The sequence below is a fragment of the Acanthochromis polyacanthus genome, chromosome 15 (assembly GCF_021347895.1).
Source record: "Acanthochromis polyacanthus isolate Apoly-LR-REF ecotype Palm Island chromosome 15, KAUST_Apoly_ChrSc, whole genome shotgun sequence".
Classification (NCBI taxonomy): Eukaryota; Metazoa; Chordata; class Actinopteri; family Pomacentridae; genus Acanthochromis; species Acanthochromis polyacanthus.
The window spans coordinates 23,926,572-23,944,677 of record NC_067127.1 but is presented as its reverse complement, the minus strand read 5'-3'; positions in this window follow the sequence as shown (position 1 = coordinate 23,944,677).

Below are 18,106 nucleotides of genomic sequence, written 5' to 3'. Positions count from 1 at the left end.
ACTTTCATGTCCAGTAGTTACACAGCTTCAGCCCAGCTGGTTAGCTTAGCCTAGCAAAAACACTGGACATAGCCAAAAACAGCTAGTTTGGCTTGCTGCTTTGCATTTGCTTTCAATATGGTTTAAACAGACAAGATATAATATGCTAGTTAGTGTGCTTTAAATCTATTTGTATGAGAACTTATCTTCCTTTGGACAGAGCCAGGCCAGTCCTTTAATGTGTCCAGTGTTGTGCTTCAATTTTTCCCAAATATTTCTCATCATGATCCTTGAGTCTATATCTAATTACATGCACATTTCAAAGTATTGTGCCCCAAACTGTTTTTAATAATATCTTTTATGCTTACTTCAGGTGTTTGTTGACTTCAAAAGAACTTTTTTTCCAATAAGTTCTGCAGAAGCAAACATTTAACTCAACTTTTTTGGTTTTCTTCATCTCCGAACAGCATGAAGCGTGTCTAATACCAGCTGACAAGAAAGAATTACAACTTTGCCAACTGAATACAATTCCCCAAGACTTCTAAACTGTGCTTGTTTCTCGTTTACGTTTTTTTCAGTAGTTAGTAACCATCTGGTTTTGTGTGAGGTTTGTTCTACTCTGTTTATTACAGCCATGTGTAATGTAGCGCATAGCAACACTTTCTGATGACACTTGCACTAAAACAGTTGATAGACACGCATTTGGTTCACATTTTCCTTCATGGTTTTTCCAACTTTTGAAAAGTTTGCTTCAAATTCACTTAATTTAAACACGGCACACTGTTTCAGATTGTTACTCAACCATTTGCGCGCTGATTTTACAATGTTACATGTCATCCAGTTGCTTATACTCAGGCTTGTCCTGCTAAAAGTGGTGCTACTGCTTTTCTTACTTGATGCAGGAATCATTTAAAGTCATTTAAAACTGAAATAGTGAATAGAGACTAGTATCAGGTTTGAGGGACTGGCAGGATTTTCCAGGTTAGTGGAATATTAAAAGTCATCAGTTCAATGTCCTCAGCTGTGGTCATGTCATGCGAGTTGATTTGTAACCTCTGTGTCATAAATATGAAAGGTTAAGCATGTCTGTTACATAACTAGTGTGTGCAGCTCAGTGGATAGGTTGGTCAAGGTGAGGTGACCCTCATCCGCCTATCTCCTGATCAGATCATTTTACCATAGAGGCTCAGCTACACATCTCCCTTCCCCCCACACCTGCTCCCATTTCATACCTCTGACATGGCTACGTCTACTGCCAGACATTTCATAACTCTGCTCTCTGTTTTCCCTTGACGAAAGCTGACCAAAGCAAACTGACTGATTCAACAGGAAGAGGCCAAAGAAGGGCGGGTGGGATTAAATGAATACTCTAGAAATAGAACAGTTTGTTAAAGGCCATGAAAAGTTCAGTACTTCTAAAGGCTTTTTGGAGAATCACTGTTTCTCAACTTTAAACTTTAGCAAAGTGCTTTCTATTACATATATAAAAATGTCACTGTCAGTTCTTGTAGGTAATCAAATATTTTATTGCAAATGTCCCTAAATATGCTTCTGAAAAGGAGTCAAATAATCTTTTTAGGAATAGAATATTCACATAATTGTCAGAAATGCATGTATTTTCAACTCATGATCATGCAACAACGTGATAACATCATTTTACCTCGTTCAAACTTACTTTACTATATCTACAAAGGACAGTGTGGTCTATTGAAGTACTGTGACCAGTCAGAATTAAACTGTGGCTATCTAAAACTGGAAATACAGCTGGCAATGAACTGTATGTAATGCTATGAGAAACATACACATAAAATTATAAAAGAGGTCAAATTTGTCCCAGAGAGAATGATGACAGTAATCTGAAAAGCTCATTTTGACGATGAGGAAATTAATTATAGATATCTGCAATGCGTATACAGTCTAGCTATTAAATTTAAAAACGACTTTTCAGACAGCCTCAGCTTCCTCTCTTGTCTCCTGCATTCACTTTCTTGGAGTGCTTGTGAAGAATGGTGAGAGGTGGCAGCTGGTAACGGGAACACCAAGTTCACATTAGAAATAAGTCATTGGTTGTATTTGAAGACGTTTTACATCCAGTTACAGTAAAGATGTGAACAAATGAATCAGTTTAACACACAGGCTATTTTGTGACATTCCTATATTTGTGGTCTTGAAATCATATCCAGCGATCTCTTTGACTGAGACCAAGACAAACATCAAGTAAAAATGCAGTTGATGACATCTTGTTTGTTTAAGCTGTGTGTGTGTGTGTGCTAAGCTAAGTAGCCAGCCATCCAATATCTATCCATCACTTTATCCTTATTAGGGTCACAGAGGGCCTGGAGTCTATAACAGCTGCCTTCAGGGCGAAGGCAGAGGACACCAGGAGAGGTCACCAGTCTATCACAGGGCTGCACACAGAGGCAAACAAACACACTCGCCTTCACACTTACGGACAATTTAGAGTCACAAATTAACCTCAGCATGTTTTTGGACTGTGGGAGGAAGCTAGAGAACCTGGAGAAAACCCACAAATGTGCAGGGAGAACATGCAAACTCCATGCAGAAAGATTCCAGGAACGCAGAGACACAAACCCAGGATCTTCTAGCTGCAAGGGTAAAGTGCTAACCACCAATCAACTGTGCAGCCCAGCTAAGTATCCACTGGTGGTGATTCATATTTCAGGTTTTAAACTCATTTAACATCTATCCATCTATTAGCTACAACAGCTTCATCCTGTCGGAAGTGGCAGGGGAGTGAAGCCTATCCATGTTGACTTTGGGTATCTATTAATCTGGAGAAAATACAAACACCACTTGGAAAGGTCAGATTCAAACCAAGAATCTTTTAGCTGTAAGGTGACGATGCAAACCAATGCACCACCCATAGATTAAAGAAACAAAAATATATTTTAATTTGTGAGCCTTATAAGTAGAGGTTCCTATAGGTGACCTTTCTGTGTTTGGATAGAGCCAGGCTGGTTGTTTTTCCCTCCCCCGAGCCTTTCAGCTACGCTAATGGTAGCCGTGTCTGTGTAGCATCATGTTTACCTTATAACTGTGATTGGTGTTGATCTCCTTGTCTACAGTTTGCAAGAAACCAAATACATGTTTTGCTAAAGTGTCAAACTATTTCCCTAGGTTTATGATAGGAATATTTTGTGACCCTTTTTCCTTAGAATATAAACATGTCTGACTAGACACTGAGGTTTGGTTTTGTTTTGTTTTTTAAACTGACATTTTCCATTGTTTTTGGAGGCAATAAATCATGTGGTGAGTGCTTCCCACTCTTCAGCGTGAAAATCAGTGAGTCTGCCCATCAAAGGATCACACTTATGGATCACTGCCCGCTAGTTTTTGAATGCCCACTGAGGCTGTTCCACTGTTACAGCCTGGACGTCAACAGCTGCCATTGTTTTATGAAAACAAGTCACACATTAATGACTGAAAATCACTCATTTTATCATTTAGCAATGCACAATTAGAGGGTAACCTCAGTGATTTACAGTTCTGAGGAACCCATATGGTTTTCTCTGTGTTTGTTGTAGCTGCGGCATCTGTGTTGGCTTTTCTAGTGTGTGTTTGGTCCTTTCTTCCCGCAGGCGAGTCCTCGCCATCTGAGGCTGCATTAGGCTCAGTGGTTGATGCTGAGTGTCGATCCGTGACAGTGTGCAGGTGAAACAGGGGTGACGAGCGCATTGAGGTCCTGTATTTTCTGATCCTAGCCATGTCGCCACACAAATAAACACCTAGGCTTCCACAGTGGATGTGTGAAACAAAAAAGAAATCAGTGTTTGCTGGGAGACGTGCAGGCAGAGCAGCAGTGGCCAATGTGGAGAGTTTTGTCATGGTGGGAGCAGTTTTTACTGAAGTGGAGCCAACGTCGCCTTCCACCGAAGAGGAAAATGTCATTTTGTCATGGATTTTCAGATATTATCTTAAATGATTTGGAAAGAGCGTTTCTTTATTTTATTCATCAGTGTTTGGATATTTAGGAACACAAGCACTTTATCCAATCCGAAAAGTAAAGTAAAGAAAGCAGACAACAAACATGTGCAACATAACAAAACATCCATTTACAGAAACACCGCAGGCTGCACAAAACCACAATTAAGTTAGAAAACAGTTTCCAGAGAACATTTAAAACTAATGAACATGACTGAGAGTGCAAATTGTTTCTGTGGTTTTCAACCCATTGTTACTCGTCCTCTGACTAATCAGGATTCAGTTTACCATGTACATTACAAGGGCAGTGCCTGTTTAAAACAAACCTTTTTAGAATGAAGCTTAGTCACCAATGACCATCTAAAAGGTATACTTCACCCTCAACACTCACTGTGTTTGCCAAAATGTTAACGTTAAAAGGAAGTGATGCCTCACTGGGTAGAAGCAGCTCTATAGTCCATTGTTGCACCCGATGATTATCTTGTATGTCTTGACATCTTGATTAGTTGACTAATTTGTCAATTACAGTAAATTATTTATTACTGATTACCATGTTCCTGCTGTGCTATGATAATAATGTTGATAATATTAGTAGATTCTATTTGTCAGATGCCTGATCAGAACAACAAGTGTTTTCCACTGCACCGAGCCTTTATGTGTGTTCCAAATGTAGAAAATGCCCCTGTAGAAAATCTTTTAAAACAGTTTTCAGTGGAGAAAAAAATACACATTTCCCCAAAAGTACCTACTCCATGGTGAAACATACCCCTGTGTAAGTCTTAACACTGATTGGTTTAACTCTGAGATGGCCAGTGCTGACTGATTAAACAAGAAGCACCATTTTTTTGCCTTCTCGATGTCCTCGTAGAGTAGCTTCCTCTTAAACATCGCCATCAACAATGTAAAATTATTAGTTATGTCCAGTAACTACTATTTGTCGCTGTTTTAGAGCACTAAGGGTCGATATTTGGCATTGCAATGGAAACAGAATGACTGAAATAGCCAATAATGGGCTGTTCTTGTAAACATTCAAAAGAAAGCTGCCTGTTAATGAATCTAATAGCAGCCCTTTTCCTGCAGTGGACAATCCATATTTTTATTGAAGCTCTTGACTTAGAATGGTTATGACAGCACTCACTTCATCGATGCAGTAATATGTGAGACAATCACTGGCAAATGTGTTATTGCATCATTGTGGGGAAGGAAAATAACTCAAACAAACATCGGTTTAAATTGTTTTCTCACTGATTCACAGCCATTAAAGTCAAAGGAAAATATAAATGGAGAAATATCGACATTAGATGTGCCGTGGTGTCAGCATTATGCTATCATAAATGGCTTTATATATTAAGGTGATAAAGAAACACTTTATTCTTTATTCTTTATTCTTTATTCACAGGATAACCCCTTGAGATGAATCATCTCGTTTTCGAGGGGGTCCTAATCATTAAACAAAATAATAAGACAGAGACAGTACATGCATTGCACAGTACAGACTGTAACAAATGAAAAACAAATAAAATAAAGTTTTAAATTTACCCAACTCACAAGCAGACACCTACCACATACAACATACACACCATGCATATACACATTCACACACCCACACAAACTCCCATGGGGCAATTAACTCTCCTCAAAAATTAACAGAAAATAGTAATAATGATAATAATAATAATAATAACTGAATAAAGAAAAATAGGTTAGTACAAAAAATATATATATATACATATATATACACACGTGGACAAAATTGTTGGTACCCCTCAGTTAAAGAAGGAAAAACCCACAATTCTCACTGAAATCACTTGAAACTCACAAAAGTAACAATAAATAAAAATTTATTGAAAATTAAATAATCAAAATCAGCCATCACTTTTGAATTGTTGATTAACATAATTATTTAAAAAAACAAACTAATGAAATAGGGCTGGACAAAAATGATGGTACCCATAACTTAATATTTTGTTGCACAACCTTTTGAGGCAATCACTGCAATTAAACGATTTCTGTATTTGTCATTGAGCGTTCTGCAGCTGTCAACAGGTATTTTGGCCCACTCCTCATGAGCAAACAGCTCCAGTTGTCTCAGGTTTGATGGGTGTCTTCTCCAAATGGCATGTTTCAGCTCCTTCCACATATGTTCAATGGGATTCAGATCTGGGCTCATAGAAGGCCACTTGAGAATAGTCCAACGCTTTTCTCTCAGCCATTCTTGGGTGTTTTTGGCTGTGTGTTTTGGATCGTTGTCCTGTTGGAAGACCCATGACCTGCGACTGAGACCAAGCTTTCTGACACTAGGCAGCACATTTCTCTCCAGAATGCCTTGATAGTCTTCAGATTTCATCGTACCTTGCACACTTTCAAGACACCCTGTGCCAGATGCAGCAAAGCAGCCCCAAAACATTACTGAGCCTCCTCCATGTTTCACCGTAGGGACAGTGTTCTTTTCTTCGTATGCTTGGTTTTTGAGTCTATGAACATAGAGTTGATGTGCCTTACCAAAAAGCTCCAGTTTGGTCTCATCTGTCCAAAGGACATTCTCCCAGAAGCTTTGTGGCTTGTCAACATGCATTTTTGCAAATTCCAGTCTGGCTTTTTTATGAGTTTTTTTCAGCAGTGGTGTCCTCCTTGGTCGTCTCCCATGAAGTCCACTTTGGCTCAAACAATGACGAATGGTGCGATCTGACACTGATGTACCTTGGCCTTGGAGTTCACCTTTAATTTCTTTGGAGGTTGCTCTGGGCTCTTTGGATACAATTCCAACGATCCGTCTCTTCAATTTGTCATCAATTTTCCTCTTGCGGCCACGTCCAGGGAGGTTGGCTACTGTCCCGTGGGTCTTGAACTTCTGAATAATATGAGCCACTGTTGTCACAGGAACTTCAAGCTGTTTAGAGATGGTCTTATAGCCTTTACCTTTAAGATGTTTGTCTATAATTTTTTTCGGATGTCCTGGGACAATTCTCTCCTTCGCTTTCTGTTGTCCATGTTCAGTGTGGCACACATCTTTTCACCAAACAGCAGGGTGACTACTTGTCTCCCTTTAAATAGGCAGACTGACTGATTATGAGTTTGGAAACACCTGTGATGTCAATTAAATGACACACCTGAGTTAATCATGTCACTCTGGTCAAATAGTTTTCAATCTTTTATAGAGGTACCATCATTTTTGTCCAGGCCTGTTTCATTAGTTTGTTTTTTTAAATAATTATGTTAATCAACAATTCAAAAGTAATGGCTGTTTTTGATTATTTAATTTTCAATAAATTTTTATTTATTGTTACTTTTGTGAGTTTCAAGTGATTTCAGTGAGAATTGTGGGTTTTTCCTTCTTTAACTGAGGGGTACCAACAATTTTGTCCACGTGTGTATATACATACATACACATACACATACATATAATTTAAAAAAAATACACATAAGTAAATAAACACATACAACGAGCAAAACTAAATTCAAAAACAATTACAAACATTTTGAAAATGTTGCAGAACAGCATTTTTAAACAAAATCAATGTTAAATGATCGCAGCAACAGAAAATATACCATGTGTTAATTGTGGTAATTCTCAGTCTAAGTCATACTTGACCGAGAAAAAAGAATTAACAGGATGGTGCTGCCTGTCCCTGCAGTCTCCACAAAGCACTCTGGGATTCTTTCAGTTGTGTTGCTGTGATCAGTCTTTTCCAGTTTGCAGCACTTACAGACCAACACAGTGTTGGGTCTCTGAAATAGTCCCACATATGGAAAGACATTTTAGCATTTAATCACTGGATTGGATATATATTACTGATATCTGTAATTCAGTTCTTCATATTCCAGATGTCCTTGTTGTTTTCAGGGACAAAAATTTGGACACACCTTCTCATTTAATGTTTTTTCTTTATTTTCATTGTAGACTCTTACTGATGGTGGCATGTTGTTTCTCTTTACTTAGCTGATTGGTTCTTGCCATAATATGGATTCTAACAGTTGTCAAGTAGGGCTGTCATCTGTGAACCAGCTTGACTTTTTTACAACACAACTGATGCTCCCAAATCCATTCAGAAGGCAAGAAATTCCACAAATGAACCTTGATATGACACACCTGTGAACTGAAAACCACTTCAGGTGACTACCTCATGAAGCTCATGGAGCGAATGCTAAGAGTGTGCAAAGCAGTAATCAAAGCAAATGGTGGCCATTTTGAAGAATCTAAAACATCAAGCATGTTTTGACTTATTTCACACTTTTTTCTCAACTACATAATTCGATATGTGTTCATTCACAGTTTTGACTCCTTCAGCGTAAATAGTCATGAAAATAAAGAAAAAACATTAAATGAGAAGGTGTCTCCAAACTTTTGACTGGCAGTGCGCACGGATTTCTTTTTGTAGGTATCTACATGACGGTTGCAGATACACATAGTTCACAAATATCTGAAGCAGAATTATGCCTAGTTGTAATTCCAACTTCAGATATCTACAGTTTAATGCTGACTAGTCACAATTCTAATCAAGATATCTTTCATTTCCGTCAATTTAAAATACCTGCATCGTCCTTTTTAGATATATTTAAGCTTGAAGCAGAGTAATATTGTGAATATATTTGTGTCTAGTCAGAATCTGCTTGCAGTTATCTTTAACTACAGCTCTGATGAGGCAGAATGATGTTACAGTTATGTGTAGTATCACCAGAATCTACGTCAACTCAGAGGCAGCTTGCTTGTCAAACATACTATGGCACTGCAACCATAACCATATATGGCCGCATTTAATGCCATGTCAGAAAACTTGAGGCTGAAGCTGTCATGAATTTCTACCATTAAGTCTCTTATGACTGAAGCTCTGGTTCTCATCAACTCCTCGTTGATGAACTTTTTCTTTTTCACGGGATTTTCTAACGATCTTGTCCACCACTGCAGCTGCTATTACTTCTGCTAACACTGTTCAAATGCTGTGCTGGATCGATATCCAATATCCATTTTAACTAGTCAGAATAATGTTATAGTTATCTGGAAAACAGTCACAGTGTTATTACAAGTCATCAAAATCAGGTGTTTGACATAAACAATTTTAATTCCAGACAGTCAAAATCAGCTGTTAAATGTTACAATATAATGCAGGCTTTTTGAGCTGCTGCTTCTACTATGAGGGAGCTGGTGCTTTGAAGTTTTACAGCCGTTTTTGAAAAGCATGTTTGATAAAAATTGATGCTCCCGTTATGCTGCTGAATCACCACAGCCCTGTTATAGTTGTTGACTGCCACTCGGTGTTTATCCTTTCATGTTTCTCATTTAAATGACTTCACATTTAGCAGTGAACATCCATGAACATCCCAGTGATGCAACCGCCAAGTTTGAAGTAGATTGAATATACAGTTGTTAAGATATGCAAATAACAGACACACACGCACACATGGATACAGAACATCTTGGATTTATTTAGTCGTGTGCTTGTTGACATGTACCCAACTTCAGCAATGACTGCTGAGTCAAGCAATCAGAATGCTTGGTACATTTCTATAATATATAATATTGTCAACTGTTACCTAGATATTTCAATTTCTGGGGTAAATTTGTAACATTAGTCTCACTTCTGTATTGGAAAGCATTCTTTGAAACATGTTTTATAACTAACAGTGACTGGACTGCTTTTTCAGGGCCCAGTTGACAGACAGTCAACTTCAGCATTTAAATGTTCCTGTGGTTGCTTGTGTTTTCTGTGTTTGCAGCACATTTACTAACAGGGAATATGTGTTGTGTTGTCAGTTCAACAAGCAGCTCACGTGTTACGAGAATTCTGAAGAATCAGGAATATATTATTGATCCCCAGAGGGGAAATTCCTCAAAGGTGCTGCTGGGATTCAAACTCAAGATCTCCTGTTTTAACTAACTAAGCTACAGCACCCTCATTTCCTAGCTCCCTGCATTTCTTAAGCAGCGGTGAGTTGTTGTCTCAGTGCTACGGTGAAGAATCCCGTGTAATACTGCACCAGAGGCCCGTTAGGTATTATGTAAGCCCAGAACTCTGTCACCGTACAGGTGGAGTGCGGTGGCGTACTGCACCATCCTGCTTTACAAGTGAATTTCTCCAAAGTGGGCCACAGCCATCTGGCCTCACCAACTGAGATGAAACAAACTAATTGCATTCGTATTTCAGCATGTACTGTGTGTAGTTCAGCATGTTCCAACCAGTTCTACAACCGAGCAGGAGGGAACAACCGTCCCGCTGTTGATATGAAAACACATACACCTCTACACAGGCGCTTGCTTACACAACAAACATGCCCTGGCTCTCAGTAATCCCTGTATTTCCTGGAGTTGACATGTAGCTGCACCATACATCTGCATGTGCCATTTTTACCCCAGCTTCTTTGAAACCCAGTGCCAGACTTAGACCCTGATTTCCTCTCGGTGACAGATGTGAACACGTGTTCGCGCGCAGAGATCTGGAGTTGCATCACTCCTTCCTCTATGCACCACGTTCCCATCCGCATGTGCTTCTTCATGGATCAGTGCAGCATAAATCTGGGACAAAAAAAGGGAGGCACATGGCAGTGGGATGCTGTGTGCAATTACTGCTAATGATATGCCTCTATGCAAGCTGTGGCCGTAATTAACTTTAGAGGAAGCCTGGCCTGTCTGAGCTCTGTGTGAGGAGATGCTCACAGGAACAGACACAGAACTTAGACCCAAGGCTAAGAAAGCAAACCTGCCTCTATTCAGACAACATGTCTGCTGCCCCAGATTACACATATTGGGTGGTCCTGTGGAATGAGTAACATGATGCGGATGTCAATGTAATCATCCACGGGAATTTAGCTACAACAGTAGAGACCGGTTAGTCAGTGGTCAAGAAGCTGTACAAGTGGATATCACCAAGTATGGAGGGCCATGTCAGCCAAGAAAAGAAAAAAGTATATGGAAAAAACATATTCATGGCACTTAAGATAAATAATGTATACGCTACCAGTCAGTCAAAAGTTTGGACACACCTTCTCATTTAATGGTTCTTCTTTACTTTCATGACTGTTTACATTGTAGATTCTCACTGAAGGCATCAGAACTATGAGTGAGCACATATGGAATTATATAGTTGAGGAAAAAGTGTGAAATAAGTCAAAACATGTTTTAGATTTTAGGTTCATCAAAATAGCCACCCTTTGCCTTGATTGCTGCTTTGCACACTCTTGGCATTCTCTGGATGCCCTTCATGAGGTAGTCACCTACAATGGTTTTCCAACAGTCTTAAAGGAGTTCCCAGATATGTTCTTTCATAGTATTCATAAACACTAATTTAGTAAGACTAAAATTAGAAACTAACTCTTTACCAAATCACATCAAAAATAATAAAGCTCCTTGTAAATCAAAACCAAAACATTCTAACTTATGAGCGGGGGAAAAAGTCAAGCTGTTGACCTCAAGTTATTAGTTAGTCAATTCAAATTTAAAAATTTGCATTGTGCAAAAAAGTAGCAGATGATTAAGCAATAAAAATAATAAGATAGAAATAAAAACTAGTAAGCTAGGAATGCAAAAGTATAACAAGGTAAATCAAAATTAAAGTCAGATTCTGAATTTTATCCGGATATGTATCTTATTTGTAACTTTTCATTTTGTAGTCCAGATTTACCGTGAACATTTTGATTTTGTGTTGTTGTAACTTTTGTCAAGTCAGTGTTTTGATGCCTGTTTATGTCATAATTATCTAAACATTTCCACATACAAATAACACTTTTATTTTTGTCATAAATATATAATCGTCAAATATCAAAATCTTGACTTTTTATATGTAAGATTAAGCATTTATTATTTTTTGACAAGCCCCTTTTTTTAATCTATTTATTTGCTTTTCCTGGCAGAAATAGACTTCCATAGTCTTGACACCCACAGAGCAGTAAGTTGGACTTATTAGACCAAAAAAAAAAACGGCAATGGTACTGATAAGGACGTTGATTTCTTTCTTTTTTCTACCTCTGAACACACCTTTGCTCTTCGTATGTGTGAAAATGAACTCCAAAATAAAAATGAGAAGCATGCAGCCCGACGTGTCTCTGTTTATGTGACGCTCTCCACCTGTCCATGGAGTTGCTAGGCAAAGAGCATGGTGGCTTCAAAAACAGGCCTTGGCGTGTCTCCAGGGCAGTGCAGAGGAGAGCTGTCACCTCCTTTGTCCTTGATGCCTCAGAGTCATTTCTCACTGCTGTCATCTGTATTGACAGCCTAAGTTTGCTGGCCAGGCTTCTGAAATTGAGTCGTTTTTATTGATCCTGGCTAATCATTTGGGATTTAACCACTTCAGTATCTTATTTACATTCAGTAGCAGCTTGCCTCCCCTTCTCTCTCTGCATTTAAAAAGCATTAAGGACAATAAATGCTGTTTATACTGATCATTTCCTGTCCTTCTTTTGAATGTTTTTGTATTGCAACTTGTGTCTCCCCGCTGGCTATTAAAGTGATTCTATTTCTTGGTGAAGGACATTCCAGGAATTAGAAGTTCCTTAACAATAACTACATTATGCAATTTTCAAATTTCTCCCAGCATATGGTTTGCCAAATATGCAGCCTTTCCCAAACTTGCCTTATGCAACTCCAGGAAGAGAATAGATACATTACTCAAGGACATGGGTGTGGTTCTACTTGATAATTTTCGTGACTGCCTGTGGGTCAAGCCTGAGTAATCACAGTGTGGATCCTGGCAGGAAGCGGCCGTCGCTTATGATGGACTTTAAACCTTTGAACAGTGGGGCATTCGTGTGTCAGGCCTCCATCCAGACAAGCCGGGTTTCCTCAAATATTAACACAAGTAAACACACTGAGTACACACCAGGTCTTTATTTCGGGTTGCTCCAGTTTGAGGCCGTTCGTGTCCGTGAGCATGAGCAACTTCTTCTTCCAGGATGCGGCTGTGGCTCAGCTCAGCCATAAGCAGCAGCCCCAGGCCTCCCTGAGCAGCTGTCAACGGGCTCTAGAGACAGAAAGGAAGGGAGAGAGAGCCGCCCTGCCCCCAACTTTACCAGCTCGCCTGCTTTCACTGCAGGAACTCAAAGGGGGATGGGCATTCTTACAGAGAGATAAAACATGGAGAAATCATGAGCAATTCCTCAGCATCTCGTCATGACATTAGCTTTAAAGATGTGGACTTAAATAAATAATCAGAAGCCATACTCATCATGTTGATTCATTTGACATTTCCCAAAAGGATTAACCCATTCTTGGCCTTATGTGTGTTCCCATCTGGCCTTCTCTTTCTCTTCTTTCTCAACCTCCTGTTTACCACCTCCTGCATTGTCCTCTGACTGTACTGGTGTTCTTCACCGAAACCACAGTCAGGCGAAACATCCTCAAGGGTTTTCAACTACTGGTGTGTCAGTGTCACCAAAGGAAGGAAGCGAGTCTGTGGCGTCTGTGTGAAAAACAAAATGACAGGATAATTTGGACAAGGCTGACTAATGATTGCGTAACAGCCCATTGGGGCAGCTGCACGTATCAAGAGTTCTCATGTATTTCATCAAGGAAGTGCAGATGAAAAGTAGAGTAAAAGGCCATAATGGATTAATGGGTAGCTCGCTGCCTTTTAAATGTTAAAATGTTAGAGGATCAGGCATGAGTGCAGGAGAAGCTTTTGTTGTATACAATCTTCCTATTTGAAGGTGTGTATGTATGATTTGACTTGAAGGCTGTGTTAGTAAGCTGCTTTGTTTGCCACAGCAGAAGGTGATAGAAGTAGGCTGGAAGTTTTTTGAAAAGATGAGTAATGAGATCCATTAATGAGTCATGTTTGACCTGAAGACACAGAAACACTGTGGATCACAGATTGCGTATTAGGACAGAAGACAAAATGGATGTGAAAAGAGATTTTAACAGCTTCAGGTTTTAGAGTTACTACCAGTTAGAATGCAAGTAATGTCATTTTATAAGTAAAATGGATAAAACAAGGTCATAGTGCCAATAATATTGCACTATGATTTCTTATTATTAAATTACAATGTACTTAAGCTAAAGAAAAACCATGTGAAGATCTTTAAATTTGATGATTAACACTGATGTTAGAGAAAAGCCCAGTGCCGTATTCATGACAGAGCTGTTGTGTAAGTACATAGAGGCTTCCCTGTTCCTTGTAATTATTGAATATATATACTGTGTAATTAAAAAGTACTTATAGTCTAATTCAGGGCTGCAGCTATTGATTATTTTAGTAATTGAATATATGGTGGGTAACTTGTCTTTCCAAATGTGTTACACTCTGATTCCTTATGTGTTGCTACCAGTTAGTAGCCATTTAGAAAAAGGAGCATTACAGAAGACTCTGACACTGCAAATACACGAGTCACCAGATTGTACATGATGCTGTTTATGTTCCCAGCAGATGTTTAAAATCCTGGGTCCCGGGCTGTGTCCGCCCTGGGCCTCCGGCCCCTGGCGGGGTCGGTCTTGGTTGCCTGGGGCCCAGCCCCGCTGGACGCTGGGGGTCCTGGCCGGGTTTTCCCTCTGCCCCCTTCCGGGCTGATCCGTGGTCGTCATTGTGGTTTGGTGGCTCGGGTCTCTGCTCTGGGATTGCTGCCATTGCACCGTACTCTGCATGTGGACATAGCAACCATGTTGTCTTGTGGGATGTTAAGTTTGTCCTGGTGCCAAAATATGAAAAGACACATTTCCTCAGTTTGTTTGTTTCACATAGACGTTCTGAATAATTACTAGCTGTGTTTCCTAACAAAATCCATAGGATGCTTTCCGCTGTGTCTTTGTTAAGGTGTACTAGCTTGTTGTCTGTTGTGTCGGTTTCAATTGAAAGATTATTGTATTCTTGCACTCTTCCTTTTCTCTTCTCTATCCCCCTTTGTTGTTTTGTTTTTTTGTTTTGTTTTGTTTTTCTCCTGCCTCTTTGTTTCCCTGTCAGGTCCAGCAAATTTATGTATATTTAACTAATCAACAAGTATTAAAAACTAAATAAATTACTGAACATTATCAAGGGGAGTCTTATACTTATAAACTCCCCTTGGAAAAGCAAACTTGTATGGCACAATGCAGCAGCCACATCCCCATTCTGCCTGCTCTGTTGCTGGACAGGACAAAAAAAAAATCCTGCTATGTTTAGAATATAAAGCTGTTTGTCCGCAGTCTGACGCTGAATCAGATTATTGCATAATCTGATTTTCAGTTTCACACTGAATTAAAGTTTGCTGTTTGTCCCCAGACAAACAACACATACAGTGAGTAACTGATACGGCTTCATCAGCTTTTTTGGACACCAACTCAAACATCATGTGAGTCTGTTCTCAGAACAGGAAATTCAAGGAGACACTGCATCTACCACGCCCCTGTGTTTGCTAAATTTCATGTCTCCAAAGAGCCAGAGCAGCCACAGGCTGATGTGATACAGAGAGTAATATTGTTGAAAAACATTTTTGCTCTGGACATGAATTAGTGCCACATGAGAGCAGGGTGGGTCAGAAAACCACATATGAGCCTCTTCAGATCAACAAAGTCCAAACTAAAACAGTCCACACTAAAAGATATCAGCACCAGTTACATGAACTATCAGGACTCTTTGTACACACACTTATGATGAGCAGAGTATGAATCCTAATGACTTTCCCCGTAGTGGAGATCTTGTCATATAAGTTGCTACAGTCATCACTCCTCAAGCCAGTGTTACACAAGCGTTACACTTTTCACATCTGTGAAAATGTAAGAGAGAAATCTGTCATCTCCGCAAGTATGCAATAGTCTTCACAGAGGTCTCTGTGGACATCTGCATTCAGTCCAAATATGTGTCCATATGGACAGGCTGTGTGCTGACAACACTACAGGGGCAGCAGTGTGCATGTGTAAGCTTCAGTATGTATATACGTAAATGCTGATCTGCCATAACTCTGTCCTTCCACACATGCGCTCTGCTGCCTTTATAAAAACACACATTTTGGGCTGCTTGTGAACATCCATGGATTAGTTCCACATGGATCTGGGGAGATTTACATCATATGGACCATAGCAGACCCTCGCATGACATGGAGAGATTAACACAGGCCCTCGCCCTGTTATTGTTAGCATGTTGCTGTTCTGACTTAAGCTTTTAAGTCAAACTACGGCTGGAGCACAGCAGCAACTTGCTAAATGCTAATTTCAAAGCTTTAACTAGATCAGGTTTGTCAGACATATGGCCCGCAGGCCAAAACTGCCCCAGCAGAGGGTCCAGTCCAGCCCATGGAATGATTTACAACAGCGTAAAATTACAGAGAAGGCAGTAACTGCAATTTTTCAATAAGCATAACTTCTGTTTTAACTACCATTTTTTAAATCACTTCCAGATACCTGTGACTAAATGTTTTGTGCCTTTGTAGATGCACTGTAATCTGTAAGTTTTAAAGCACATATGTAAACAATAAACTGAGGCATAATACTGTTGAAATTGTACTTATTTTTTCTTAAGAAAATTCAGGTTGCTCATAATGTTTTGCAAAAACATAGGTAATTTAATGTGAACATTTTCAGAATGTACTTTTGTGCACATAAGCAACCAGAAAAATTTGGAGTTGTGGATATTACTCCGCCAAGGAAAGTAGCAGGGTTATGTGACGATCGGTTACATTTGTCTGTCTGTCTGTCTGTCTGTCTGTCTGTCTGTCTGTTCGCAACATTACTCAAAAATGGATGAACAGGTTTGGATGAAATTTTCAAGGAAGGTCAGAAATGACACAAGGATCACCTGATTAGATTGTGGCAGTGATGCGGCTTATTGTCTGGATCCACAGATTTGTTAAAGATTTCTGTATCGTTGCGAGATAGCAGCTCGGCGTCACTGTAACTATGACAACAAGTGAGCACTACATCAGCTGCCTGCTGATGATCACATGATTGCGATAATAATACAAATTGCTATGGACAAGGAAATTTTTTTAAAGATTTCATCCGTCAGAAATTATACAACAACTGAGCAGCTTTGGTGGAGAACTGCGCTCTCTGAGGGCTTTTCTTGTTTATAGGTTATTAAGTTCTGGTTCTACTGGTTCGGCCCACTTGAGATCAAATTGTAAGTGTGTGTAAGTGGCCCCTGAACTAAAATGAGTTTGACCCCCCCTGTACTAGATGATTCGTGGACTGAATGACTTGCTACATGCACCAGTGGCACTACTTTGTTTTTACGAACTGTCACAAACTCCTCAGAATATTCCATGAGCTTCTAATATCAGAAATAGCAGCAAAAATCCTTTTTGTGATCATCTAACGCTTTTGTGCTATTATGTGCTGAGCCAAACATAACCCAGCTGCTAATGTCGGCTAACAAAACCCCTGAGGATCATCTATAAATACATTTTAACCTCGGTCTGCATCAGATTATATATTCACCCACTGTATTAGCAGGGTGACATTTAATTTTTCTCCTCACCCTGCCTTTTAGAGTGTGCGTGCCAATCAAACTATTCTCTGGGGAGCTATGACTAGATTGTAACAGGTTGACACATATTAGTCAGCTATGCGTGGGAAGCTGTTGTGTGCACTGAGGGTGGGGGTGGGGTGTCGGGGGTGTTTCTTGGCACAAGCTGTGATCAGGGTGTGTTAATATCTCAACATGTAACCATCTTTTGTCTCTCATTTTGTGGTGCTGACTCCATCCACAGCCCAACATTCCTTGCATGTGTTGGTATTCACTGCGTAGCTCTTCTACTAGACTCTCTTTCTGTTTGGCGTTTCCAATCCGTGCGTGCCCTCTGGCTGCTCTAGTCCTTCTTTATCTGTCGATTATTTTCAACCACAGCGTGTTGCCAACATCAAAAGCATCTGGCACAATGGAAAAGGACATTCCAAGATCATCGACTCACACACAGTGAGCCAAACGCACACACAGATCCTGTTCTCGTCTGTAAACTGTGCAGACTAGCGACTGGAGCTCAAATAAAGGATCTTAAATCAGAAATGCTTCTGTCTGTGATAGCGCAATGCCATAATGTGATTCTTGATAATGGAGGTGGCATCTGTAAAAAAATGGATTAGGTAAAGTGTGTGCAGCATGTGTGTGTGTTTGAGGTTAGACTAGTTTCATCTGTAACTCTGCAATCTGATAATGTGATTCTTAACGGTGGAGCAAATGTGTGAAAAGTAAATGTGAAAGCAGCAGCGTGTGCGTGTAATAAGCTTTTGTGTGTGTGTGTGTGTAGACATGCACGCCATGGTGGATTTTTTTTTTACGTACTTGCGTTG